This window comes from Anoplolepis gracilipes, chromosome 6 (assembly GCF_047496725.1).
Source record: "Anoplolepis gracilipes chromosome 6, ASM4749672v1, whole genome shotgun sequence".
Classification (NCBI taxonomy): Eukaryota; Metazoa; Arthropoda; class Insecta; order Hymenoptera; family Formicidae; genus Anoplolepis; species Anoplolepis gracilipes.
This window is the reverse complement of record NC_132975.1, coordinates 2,613,736-2,627,751: the sequence shown is the minus strand read 5'-3', so window position 1 is coordinate 2,627,751 and position 14,016 is coordinate 2,613,736. Positions and strand designations below refer to the sequence as shown.

General features: G+C 37.0%; 1 pseudogene; it reads left to right on the top strand.

Annotated features, from left to right (window-relative positions):
* The first annotated feature begins 3,706 nt into the window (after positions 1 to 3,706).
* Positions 3,707 to 13,595, top strand: LOC140667194 (uncharacterized; annotated as a pseudogene).
* The last annotated feature ends 421 nt before the right edge of the window (positions 13,596 to 14,016 follow it).

Sequence of the window (14,016 nt, the reverse complement as noted above, 5' to 3'; positions counted from 1 at the left end):
AAATCGTACAGATCCCACGAGCGAAAACCCATGCTGAGGTAGCGTCCGCTTTCCAGAGCGCGCAGCATAGCCAACTTCTTAATTTCACTCAACAGCACATGTGGCATTCGCCATTGTATCTTGAATATGTTGATCACAGGCTCCACCACCGAAGCTCCAACCAGACAATTGTTGTCATTGCGCGATCGTATTAAGATCAACTCGTGACGAGCGTTAATTACTATGCGTCTGTAATCCTCGCAAAATCCCAATAACATGTAGAGCGGTACGCAAAAATTAAAATGTCCATTTACAGTAGTTGGATCACTCCAGCCAGCATTTCTCATAATCACGCTTTTATCGGATGATATTGTTACATAGTTTTTGAGCATACTCGTTATTCCCACGTTTCTGTTGCGATCAATCTCCACGCCATTGAGTTCGTATCGAATCTCGTCAAACATGAATGCTACGCAATTATTTTGCAGTACCACATTAGATCCGTCAGTTGGATTGTTTATCTTCAATTCTCCCTCGATGTATAAGAAACTCTCGTACGGTAATGTATACAGATCCTGTTGTTGTATGGGTATTCTTATCTCGTCACTGTGTCCGAACGTTGTGTTGGCGAATGGGTTGTATGCGTGAGTCTCAATCTTGACGATGCGATCGTCAAAGATCGGTTCGTCCGCGATGTTGAGAATGTCAGTCATCGTTCAAATGTTTCGCACCGCGAATCCCAAAGATTGTAAAAACGCAACGTTTGATGCGTTCAATTTCTTTTTCTTAGCGCAAGATGATTGCGTATTAGCAAATCTCGATGTTGTTGTTGTTGTTGTCGTCACGGGCGTCGTAAAAATTGTGTTGTCTCTCACGTCTTTCGATCCGTTCAGCACGAGCATCACACGCTAATTTTGTCGCCGTCGTACATGCACTCTAATGGTGATCTCTTCTCCTCGAAAATCGAGTAATCGTCCTTCCTGATCGACAACGCGTAACGTTAAATCCGTAATGCTCCGTACGATGATCGGTAGGTAAATGATGTGCGCCGGTGTTTCCGATATCTTATATCCTGGTGGTACCCTCGGTGAAAATTCATGTATCGTATGAACGAGTTTACCGTTGTTGTACGCACCCGCGGTGACATTACATTCGACGCAGATAATGTTCACGTTGATAATGTTAATCGGCACGTCCGACTCGTACCATTTTCGCGGCTGCAGTATACGGTTCGAGAATCCTAGCAGCGATCCAATGTTGTTAGGCTTGCTAAAATTTATTCTGTAGGCGTATTTGATCTCGCTCCGCATCGTATTGTAATTAGCGCGGAGCACTATCGGCCATTCTCCAGCCTCGAAGTCATCGTCGTCAGTTTGTTTTTTATCACCATCACGAACTGTGTGTTGCGAACGTTTTCGTGAAATTGTTTTTTTCAAAAATTCATGTATCGCTTGCAGCTCGTACGATCCCTCGGGAATCGTAATTTCCGCATCGTCTTTGCCAAAGTAAAATTTATTATTCGAGGAATTCACGTTCGATATCGTGTGATAACTCTCAAAATCCGCTAGACCGAGTTCGTATTCACCATCGCTTAAATCTACGGTGGGCGAGTAATTTGCCGCGAGAACGCTGCTCTTCCCAGTCAGCGTGAATGTCATAGACATGTTGACCAAACTGTTTAACGAATACTAAATTAAATAGCGGAATGTATGTCTTTAAATTCGCGTGCATCGAGCGCTCGGAAAAACTGCGAGCACAATAGAGCGTATGACAAGGAGAGTACGACGTGGTGTAAGAAGGAAGGCGCTATAGACGTAGGACAAGGAGAGCATAATGGTGGGAAAAGGGCAGCGCTATAGACGTAGCACAAGGAGAGTATGATGTGTAAGGAAAGGAGAGAGCAAAGGAGAAGGCTGCAGTAAAAGAAATATAAACGTAACTTATTAAGATATTAAAAGTATTCTTGACACATTTCCAATAAACTATACATTTCGATTAAAAAATATATCAATGTAACTTATTATTATTATTATTATATAATATACAGGAAGAAGGATAGGATTTTATAAAGAAGATACATAGCGATATATATGTTTAATATATAATTTTTATTCAAAATGTGTTTTCATACATATAATGTGTATGTGTTAAAATTTAAATTCGCATGCATCGACCGTTCGGAGAAACTGCAAGCACAATTGTCCGCAGATGCTTTGATTATAAGTTTGATAGGATGTATGATTATAATCTATTTTTGACACATTTAAATATCGTATCAATTCATTCGGCGGGCGAAGATTGCCAAAACTGTCAAAATATATAGCGCGATTCCCTCTCTTTGCATACGCTACCCAGTGAGTACCCGAGCCTTTAGCGTTATCCAAATTTATGATACCGCTCTCGTTTCGATATATACCACCGATCGGTAATGAGTCACGCATAAAAACGCCTCTAAAATACGGAATGCGCATACGTTTTGCTAGTTGCAGCAGTTGTACGTTGGTAGTTGCACCCTCTGGCATTTTTAGTGTCTCTTTGACGTTTTTTTTTTTTCTTCTTCTTTCTTTGATCGCAGTACTTTCAATAGTTTAGTATCGCATCAGTTGTCCGTGCATAAGGTTGTGCTAAAAAAAAAAATGTGCTCCACAAAAGAAACCAGCAAGATGAATTTTTACATTCCGATTGAGAACGGTGAAATCCAATCAAAGAACATGTAAGTTTCAATTATTTTCTAAATATTATTTTCTAAAAATTATTTTCTAAATATTATTTTTTAATATATTTTAATATTTTATATAGCGCTTCATCTCGTCGTGCGGTTTGCATACTTGGAAGAAGGTATATCTTAACCCCGACATCTTACAAATATTTGGAGATTGGAATAAGCGTTGGAGCTATGTCGTATGTCGAATTGATACTTGGTGACAACCGAGGTAATCGATTAGTATTGCCTATCGTACTCTGGCACTCATTGATGCAGAAACGTGCAGACATTGAACGATCAGACATGTACAATCGACTGAAAGTCAACCATTATGGATCTGTGATCTATCTATCCAAATGATCGCATTAAACGAATCGAGAATTATTAAATTAACATTATCTAATAAGTCTTTGTATATGCAACCTCAAACATTATTACATTTATTCGATTTTGAAGATTGCATCGATCATATGCATTCATGGTTGTGTCAAAATACACATTTCGTGAATGAAAAATTTAAACAATTTTGTAACGTCTTGCAACGAAACAATATTACTGATGTAAATGATGCTGTGAAAGCGATTCGCGAGAGTGACGCGTTCGATAGCGGATCACTCGTAGATTGCGAATTGTTGGCGTGTGCTATAAATGATATAATTTATGATACTTGTAACAAATAAAAATAAAAAATTATTATTAACATTAATGTTTCTATTAACACTATTTTATTCTACGACTCTTCCTCCTCCTCCTCCTCCTCGCGCTCTCTTAGTCTCAGTCAAACAAAGACGTTTACCTCTCATAGGATCATATGCATAGTCTATTTAAAAAGAGATACTCTATTTAGAGAGAGATGAGATATGGGATCCCGTGTATATATTTGAGATAAATGCGCGTGGCGCGTGGTTAGTTTTTCCTATACGCTCTAAGAAGAAGCTTATTACGTACTCGTGTCGCGAGGAAATCTATGAATTGTGCTCGTGTCGCGAGTAAATCTATGCGTTGCGCGTGTGTCTTCCGAATATGGATGAAAATAATGGTGATGATTATTTTATGATAATTTCCGATGAAGAAGACTCAGACATTGAAGTGCCGCTTTTAGAACTATCTAGTGATGATGATGATAATAACGCCAATATTGGAAATATCGGTTTGGATGTTATCGAAAATAATGGTGATATTGATATGAACAATTCTGACGAAGAGGGTGATTTGGACGTTGAAGTACAACACTTAGCTGACAGTGACTATGAAAGTGATGAAAGTGTTTTCGAAGACAGAATCGATCGTGCATTGGACTTAGCGGATATTAATTCGTATAATGAACTAACACGAATGTGCTGCATATATTTTTGTTATGCAACTGCAGATGGCACATATTTCTGCACATCGTGTTTTATAAGAATGGCGTACCTTTTTGACGAGATTTGTGCTGTGCGGGAACACTCGATTAATATTTACGCATTAATACTCGGTTTATTTTGTAGTGAGTGTCGAACTCCATTATTTCAAATTTTACCTTGCAATATGTGTCCAATTTGCATGACTTAAGACTTGTGTGAATACTACAAAAAAAACTTTTATTATTATTGTGTAAGTGTAGCACATACACCGAGGACTTATGTGTAAAAACCAAACAAACTATTATTGTTACGCATGGGTGACACTCCCGAGAACCGGAGGCGCGAGGAGGTGACTCCTCAGTTTAACGAGGATCGTCTTTGTTTGCGGAAACTCTTTGGTGAGCTTCCGTATGAGGTGTGGGAGACAGAGGAACCGTGGCTCCCCGAAACTCTGCAGGAGGACTCCAGGTCGTCAGATGAGAGAGAGAGAGAGAGAGACTCCGAATAGATTGTGAGTATTTATAATTTTTATCATTTTAGAAAATATTTTTAAAGTACTAATAAAAATGTTTTTTCTGTTTCAGAGCTGCTACCCTAGATCATTATTTTAATTTTTTAAAATTTTCTACTATAATTTTAATTCTTTTTTATATTTTAATTTTTTCAATTTTCTATTACAATTTTAATTCTTTTTTATATTATAATAATTTTAATACATGCACAAACGCACACACACACACACACTTTATATGTATACACATACACACTTTTTAAATAAAATTTATGTTAAATTTATATATATATTTATTACTTATCCACCTTCATCATCTATCCCATCCTTCTTCCTCTGTATTAGATATAATTAGATAATAAGATAACATATAATATTATAAAAAAAAACTTAACATGCAAAAATTATCTTTTTTCTCGCGTACGCCTTAGCCTCCGTCTTATCGCGCCTCCGCTATCCTCCTTCCTCTCTATTCTTTCTCTCGCACCCCATAACACGCTCTCCTTCTCGCTATTCTTCTTCCTCTCTATTCTTTTCTCTCGCACTCATATCTCCTTTTCCTACCATCATGCTTTCCTTTTCTTACCATCATGCCCTCCTTTTCCTATCATCATGCACTCCCTTGTCATACACATACAGCGCTTTCCTTCTCACACCACGTCATACTCTCCTTGTCCTACGCTATATAGAACGCCTATCGCACCGTATCCCTCTAACGCGTTGCGAACGCCTATAGCACCTTCTCCCTCTACCGCGTTGCGAACGTCTATTGCATCGTCTCCCTCTACCGCGTTGCGAACGTCTATCGCACCGTCTCCCTCTACCACGTTGCGAACGTCTATCGCACCGTCTCCCTCTACCACGTTGCGAACGTCTATCGCACCGTCTCCCTCTACCACGTTGCGGACGTCTATCGCACCGTCTCCCTCTACCGCGTTGCGAACGTAATTATTTATTGCAAATATACATTATGAATAAACAGAGTGGGGTGATTATTTTATCTATAACAGTTGACATTCCTCTCTCTCACCGTCAGACCTCCGCAGTCAGTCGGAGAGGACACTCCCTCCACGTGCGGAACCATATGTATGCGCCCCCCCTCCCCCTCCCCTCTCAATCAGGGGGTGTTTGGTACCACCCTCCCCCCCTTAATCTGATGGGGGGGTTTGGTACCTCCCCCCCCAGATTGAGGGGGGACATTTGCCCCCCCCGGTCAGTGCGGGGGGACGAGGTACCTCGCCTCGTCCCCCCCGCTTACCTCACCCCCCTCATATTCCTGGATTAGAACTCTCTTATTATATCTACTCACCTCTCGAGTATCCTAATGATGAACTTTATTCCAATGAACGCAGATTTACTCGATTTGTGGATTCAGAAGATTGTTGGATAGATCAGTGTACCGCATATCATACGGGTGAAATATACAAAGCGAATAAGGGAATACGGATGTGGAACCAGTAGACGTTATCAGTGTATAGAATTCAATTATGGTTGGGTAGCTGATTGTATCTGCGCTTGTACATATCTGCCGTGTGTGTATATATGTATCCCAACAAGTATAAACAATAAGTGTTTAGAATTTATATTTTCGATGGTTTTTTTATCATAATATTGAGACTGATAAATTTAAGAAATTGTTTGTAGATAATCAACATGAACGTTTGTTATACGTTTTGGATATTTGTGTACTTGTGGAAAGATTCTCGACTGTACATGTTTGGATAAATATACATATCCAAACAAATATATGTTGTCACCACCACCACCGCAGTCGTCGCCACCTGATATCGAAGTCAACATGAAGTCTGTAATTTCGACTTTGACAATGTGAATGATATTTGAAGTTAATATTGTAAGTATCTTTTAAAAATGATGAAATGTATATACTAATAAGATTTGTTTTTTCCTGCAGATTATCCGCAATGAATTCTCAACATTGCCGTACATGGAAGGCACAAATTATATTTTATTTCATATTATATTATATTTTATATTTCGTATTTTTATATTTTATATTATATTATTAAATATTTTTATTTGTTTGACTAACTGCCTTTGGTTTCTTCTTAATTTAAATTTTCATTTTTTACTACATAACTTTATCAACATTATTATTAACAATTTTATTCGTTTGACTAACTACTTTGGTTTTTTTCTCAATTAAAAATTTTTTATTTTTATCATTTAACTTTATCAGCCTTCCAACCAGTGATGTTTAGACAACAGTTATAAACTTATCTCCACTAACAAACGATAAGACAATTACTTTGGTCAAGAGTTTGCTACTTTGCATTTTGGACCCATATTCTATTTCCAACAATGTGTCAACGTTACAATATTTATGTAAGTGACTGAATTGCGTTCTTATTATTATAACTTTCCGTTCTATACTTATATCTGTCTTTTATACGATTGTATTTAGATTTATTATATTGATTGTATTTCGATTAATTTTGCGCTGAAGATGGCCTAAAAAGAAGGCCGAAACGTACGTCTCATCTTATGTCAAACCAATTTAAATTTATTTTAATTTTGTTGTTTGAATTAATACAGATTAAAAATTGCGTTTCACCAACTGCGGCTGACTCGTTGCGATTGCCTCCTTTTTTCCTAAATTTATAATTTTATATTTTTAATTTTAGGACACACACACACATTATATGTATACATACACACACATACACACATTTTTGAATAAAAATTATGTTAAACATGTATATTGCTTGCGCCTTCTTCAATTAATCTTATCCTTATTCCACCATATATTATATAATTAATAATAATAATAATAATAATAATAATAATAATTTTACTAGCTCTTTAGGCTCGTAAGTTTGGCTATCTTGTATTTTTTTAGAAAACCAAGCATGTAAAATAAATTTCTTTTGAAAGACAAGAAATATAAGATAATAAATTTCCAAGTTGAGTACTGAATTTTGAGATTATAATTTAATATAATAAATTTAATATAAAAAAAAATTTATTTTCCGCTTACGCCTTTAGCCTCCGTCTTAACGCGCTTCCGCTATTCTTTCTCCTCATCCTCCTTCTTTCTCTCTCACACTATCTTTCTATTGTAATCTTCTCCTTTTCTCACTACGTGCGTTCTCCTTGTCCTACGCTATGCTAAACGCATATAGCGCTCACCTTTTCCCACCACATCATGCTCTCCTTATCCTATCCTATACCACGCGTCTCCGTCACCGCGTTGCGAACGCCTATCGCGCCGTCTCTTTCTATCCCTCTCCCTACTCGCGGACCCATCGGTTACGCCGCGGACCTCTCTCTCCTCTCCGCAAACCCCTCGTCTACCGGCTGCGTCGCGGACCTCTCCCTCTTTTCCGCGTACCCCTCGTCAACCGACCACGCCGCGGACCTCTCCCCTCCCCGCGTATCCCTCGTCTACAAACCGCATCGCGGACCTACAGCTGTGTCGCGGACCTCTTTCCCCCCCCCCCGCGCCCGCGATTCCCCCCGCCCCTGCACCCCCTCGAGCATCTGGGTTAGAACTCTCATATACACACTACTAAAAATCTATCCTACAACCAAAATTATACGCTGAATATTATATGAAGTTATAAGGCGCTCTTAAACTGAGCAAGAATGCTCGTTTTATCAACCATCGAATCTCCTGTAAACGAAATTGGAGAATCGCATACCGGATCACCGGAACAATCGGTACTACACGAGTGAGAGACAGAGCAACAGCATTCCATAGGCCAAAATCCCCACCTCATTAGGTAAAGAAAGGATTATCGAAACTATCGCAGCAGCAAAAGAGAGCAGTCTTATTTTCGCCGTAATCTAATTAACACTGACTTCATTACTAATTTCGCTGTATTCATTACATTATTCAAGTATTTTATACTCTCTCAGATCCACTTAACAACCAAGAACGGCCCTCAGGAGTAAACTTGAGGATAGAAAAATAAGTTGTATTTTATTAGAAAGTTGAGTGAGTAACGAATTATTATATTTATAGAATTTTCCACGATAGATCACTAATTATCCCCTCCAATGTTAAAACATAAAACTTGCGATATTCGATGATTAACATCAGTCGTTCGACGTAGTTCTCGCCAATATCTTTTCATTATGGTTGTGCCAACGTTTGTGGATCTTCAAGGATTTATTATCGATAAAAAATTTATCGTGAAAGAAATTGCGATTCTGACAAAGGGATCTGTACTCTCTCATTATATTTTTACGAGTCTTACACCATTCCGTTTGCTCACGAGGTCTGAGAAATTTCAAGTTGCATGGTTGATTAAAAAACATCACAATCTGCAATGGGAAGATGGAAACATTCCATACTATATGGTCAAATGTTTAATCACTGAGGCTGTGACGTTGAAAGATGCAGCTTCTCGAGTGTATGTTAAGAGGCATGAAAAACGAGAATGGTTGGCAAATTTACTGGCAGATGATACGAGAATCGGCCTTATTATCGAGACATTAGATAACGACTATGAAGACGCTCCTCCTTTAGATAAATTAAATGCTACTCTGCACTGCGATAAACATGTAAGAAATTGTGCTTTACAAAATGTATTTAAAATATTCAATTGGTGGTCGAATCATCATGAAGGTTCAATCAACCCATATTAACATTAAACTATACTTCAAGTATTATTTTCTATATTTTGTAATTAAATTTTTTTATTTTTGAATAAATTTGGAATTTTTATACATTTACATTTCTTTTAATGCCTCTTTCTCCTTTGCTCTCTCCTTTCCTTATCATCATGCTCTCTCCTTTCCTTACACATCATACTCTCCTTGTCCTACGCCTATAGCGCTGTCCTTTTCTCACCATACGCGCTCTCCTTCCTGCTATCCTCCTTCCTCTCTATTCTTTCTCTTGCACCCATATCTCCTTTTCCTACCATCATGCTCTCCTTTTCCTATCATCATATACTCCTTGTTCTAGACATACAGCGCCTTCCTTCTTACACCACATCATACTCTCCTTGTCCTACGCCATATAGAACGCCTATAGCACCGTCTCTCTCTACCGTGTTGCAAACGCCTATCGCACCATCTCTCTCTATACCACGTTGCGAACGCCTATCGCATCGTTACCGTGGGGATATTATAAAAAATTTATATATATTTATTATTATTAATCTAATTATTTACTGCAAATATACATTATGGGTAAACAGAGGGGGAATAATTTACCTATAACAGTTGACATTCCTCTCTCTCACCATCAGACCTCCACAATCAGTCGGAGAGGACACTTCCTCCACCTGCAGAACCATATGTACCTCCCCCTTCTCCCTTAATCCGGGGACATTTGGTACCCCCCTCCTCTACGGGCACATTAGTACCAGGGGGTGCGGTTCCCCCGCTTACCTCACCCCCCTCAGATTTCGGAGTTAGAACTCTCTTTATTTACCTACTCCTATCGTTACCTGGCACTCATTAATGCAGAAACGTGCTGATATTGAACGACATGTACAATCGACTGAAAGTGAATTTTAATGGATCTATCTATCCAAATGATTACATTAACTGAATCTAAGATTGTTAAATTAACATTATCTAATTATTCTTGTATATGCATCCGCAAACATTGGTACATTTATTCAATTTTGAAGACTGTATCATATGCATTTCTGGCTGTGTCAGAATACATATATTGTTAATGAAAAGTTTAAACAATTTGTTAGTGTTTTGCAACGCAACAATATCACTGACGTTTACGATGCGGTAAAAGTGATACGTGAGAGTGACGCGTTTGACGGCAAATCACTCGTAGATTGTGAATTGTTAACATGTGCTGTAAATGATTTACTCTATGATATTTGCAATAAATAAATTACCGTTTCTATTACTGATTTATATTATTTCTTTCTTTGGCTATTCTTTATAAAACGTATGATGTATATAGTTGGATCTACATTCATTCTGCTAAAGATGTTGAAAAATGCTGATGTAGATGAGACGTGATACTCGAGTTAGAGGGAGATGAGAGATGCTAGGTTAAGATATATAATTGGGAGAAGCGTGTACCATAGAAGAGTTTGCGACCATCCTTGTGACAATCTTGTCATATCTGATAAAGAAAACGCGAGTTTGCGATCATCCTTGTGACATTTTTTTTTGTTATATCTGATAAAAAAAACTTTATGCTTATGGATGACTTGATAAACATTTCATCCGATTCGTTCGAGTTTGCCGAATCATCCGATTCGATAGATATTTCGTCCGAGCATTCTGATTCGGATGTAGAATCCTTACACGATAGTGTTCTTGACGGTAATTCTAGTGATTTTAGTGATGCTGTAGAACCTATTATTCATACGTTAAGTGATGCACAGATCCGTATATATAATGAAATGAAACGACTGTGCATTATATTTTTTTATTATAAGCCTGGGATTTCTGTTAAATACTGTATATCGTGTTTCATACGATTACCGGAGAGGTCACAGATTGAGAGTGATGTGGTGCGCACACATCAAAGTGAAGTTTATCAACAAATCCGTGATTTACATGAATGCGGTGGATGTCTGAGACCGCTGTATCAATTAATACCGTGTAATTTTCGCCCGTTTTGTACGAAAGAAGACTAATGTATGAAAAATAAAACTATTAGTGTGTAAGTGTCGCGATAAGATGCGGTGGAGAAAACGCTCTGACGCCCTCGGTGGCTCTGTGACTTCTGTGGTGCAGTTTTTGCGAAATCGTGAAATTGGTTTGTCAAAGACTCATACGAGATCGCTAAAACGGTTTTTCAAGATTCGTGATGATATAGACTTTTTATGTGATGTGATCAATGAGGATACCGAAGTAGAACTTTTACAATTTGAGGATCCTGTTGTTGCGAAAATAAAGCATCTCTGAAAAGAGAAGTTGTTACAGATGAAAAGAGAAAGAAGGATGGACTTTTTAGAAGAGAAAAGAAAGCGACTTGTCTCTCACACAATTAATATACGCATGTGGTAAACGAAGATGTTCTGCATGAATTGTGTATTTATAATTTTTATCATTTTTATAAAATTTTAAAGATATTAATAATGATGTTTTTTTTTCAGAAGACGCTGCGGCGCGCTCTCCCTCCCCTTATTTTAATGTTTTATCTTTTTATATTTTCTATTTCATATTGTATATTTTCATATTTTATATTTTTTATGCTATTCAATTAGAATTATCTGTATGAATGCTGTGTGAGGCGACAGTCCATGTCAGCTTGTAATTTTTTTATCAGCTTTGAAGAGTAAGCATTCGTACTAACTCTTATGTCATGCTCATCCCCTACCCATTTTTTTTACCGAAACGTTACCTAGCTCTCGCTGGAGCTGTCATAAAGTGCCTGTCTGTGATCCAGTTATATTATGGTATAAGAGCATATTGAAAAATATCGCAAATAATAGCGTTTTTGGATGCGCTTTTTAAATCGGGATACCGTCGCCTACGACTTCCCGAAGGAGTTGACAGGCGGTACCATCGCCGTTTACTCCGTAGAGTGAAGAATTTGGCCCGCTGCCAATTGGCCCCTGCCCCCGCACCCCCCCTCGAGCTGTTGGGTTAGAATCCCCCTTATATCACTACTATTGCCTAAACGAAAAATCTTATAAAACAATAAAAGAATTATGTTGTAAGATAGAAATAGAGAAAGAAAGATAGATAAAGAGAAGAAGACAGAAAGAATACAAGATAGAAAATAAAAAAGGGAGAAGAAGAATAGGTAAATGTGAAAATGAGCGGTCCTCCTCACCGATTTTATTGAAAATTTTTTTAGTAATAGATTTTGATGCGTACAAAAAGTTTTTCCTCTGACAAAATCGTCGCTCTGCCACGAGAAGCGAGATATAAATTTTTTAAGATGATCACTTTTGAGGCTATAAAACCTGTCACTCGGGCGACGTGCAGTGACATGGACGTGTGCTGCGGTCACGCGCGCATGCTCTGTAATCACATATGTTGCCGGGGTATAAGATTATTTTGAAAAATGTCACGTAATAACTATTTGATTGGTAAGTAAAAAACAATAAAATGTTAGAAATATTAATACTCGTTTTCACTAATTTTCCACCGTATCACGATACAGCTGCACGAATTTTTAGCAGTGATACATAACAGACAAAAACTATTAGATTTTTTGATTGAAAATAAATTAATCAATAATAAAATACAGTATCCAAAGCAATAACAAATTAATAATTAATACAAGTAATCTTTCATTTCGCTGCCGAAAAGCATTTTGAGAAAAACAAACATAAAAAATATGTGAAGAAACAACGTGTTTTTAAAACAAGTGCAAAATGATACGTGGTTTAATAAATCTAGATTATGTCTAGAAACAGTGTGCAGACTAACTGCGTATTTTATAATGATAAGACCTCCGTGACACGACTTCTTATGCACAGAACTGCAATTATCTAATCATTCGGTCATAGATTGGATTTCCTTTTGCCGAGAGGTAAGAATAATTTGATATATTTAATATTTTAAATATATACATCTTAATATGTACGTATATATAATGCAATTTATATTAAAAGTAAATATAGGTTTGCACCTACTGGAGTGAAAAAAACTCAACTATACTTGGGAGGGCCAAACAAAATCGTGGAAATAGACGAAGCAAAAATCGGCAAAAGGAAATATAATTGTGGCCGAATAATAGAAGGAAAGTGGATCTTCGGTAGATATAAGCGAGACACAAGAAAAATATTTATTGTGGCAGTTCCGGATCGCACGGAAAAAACTCTGCTTCAAATAATTGAGCAATGGATCTAACCTAGGACAACAATAATGTCAGATTGTTAGAAGTCTTATAACTGTTTAAACAGTAAAGGCTTCCAACATCTGACAGTTAATCATTCTCTAAATTTCGTCGATCCAGATACTGGTAAGAGTTTACTTTAATTAGTAATATTACAATCTTATTCAATATTAATTATTCTGTATTTATTCAGGAGCTCATATTCAACATATTGAACGCGTTTAAAGAGAAGTTCAAGCTAATATCCCACATTACGGAACGCGAACAACGCACCTGATAGAATATTTAGCCGAATTTCTTTTCAAACGCATTCATAAATAGAAGACCGAATAAGTAGTTTTTTTCGTGTGATTGCGGAAATGTATCCACTCAAGATTTCTCAAGAAAAAGATTCAGAAACTGCTGCATAAGAAGTCTAATCTAAATTTATTTAATTACGTATCAACTTTTACACTTGTTTTAAAAACACATTGTTTCTTCACATATTTTTTATGTTTGTCCTTCTCATAAAATGCTTTTCGACAGCAAAATGAGAGATCACTTGTATTAATTATTAATTTGTTATTGAACTTTGGACACTGTATTTCATTATTAATTAATTTATTTTCAATCAAAAAATAAATAATTAGTAAGATACAAATCAATAAATAATAAAAAATATTGGTAATTATCCAGAACAGCTACTTCACCTCAGATTTTGATACCTGTCATATCGACTTAGTAACAAAGACAATTATTTTCA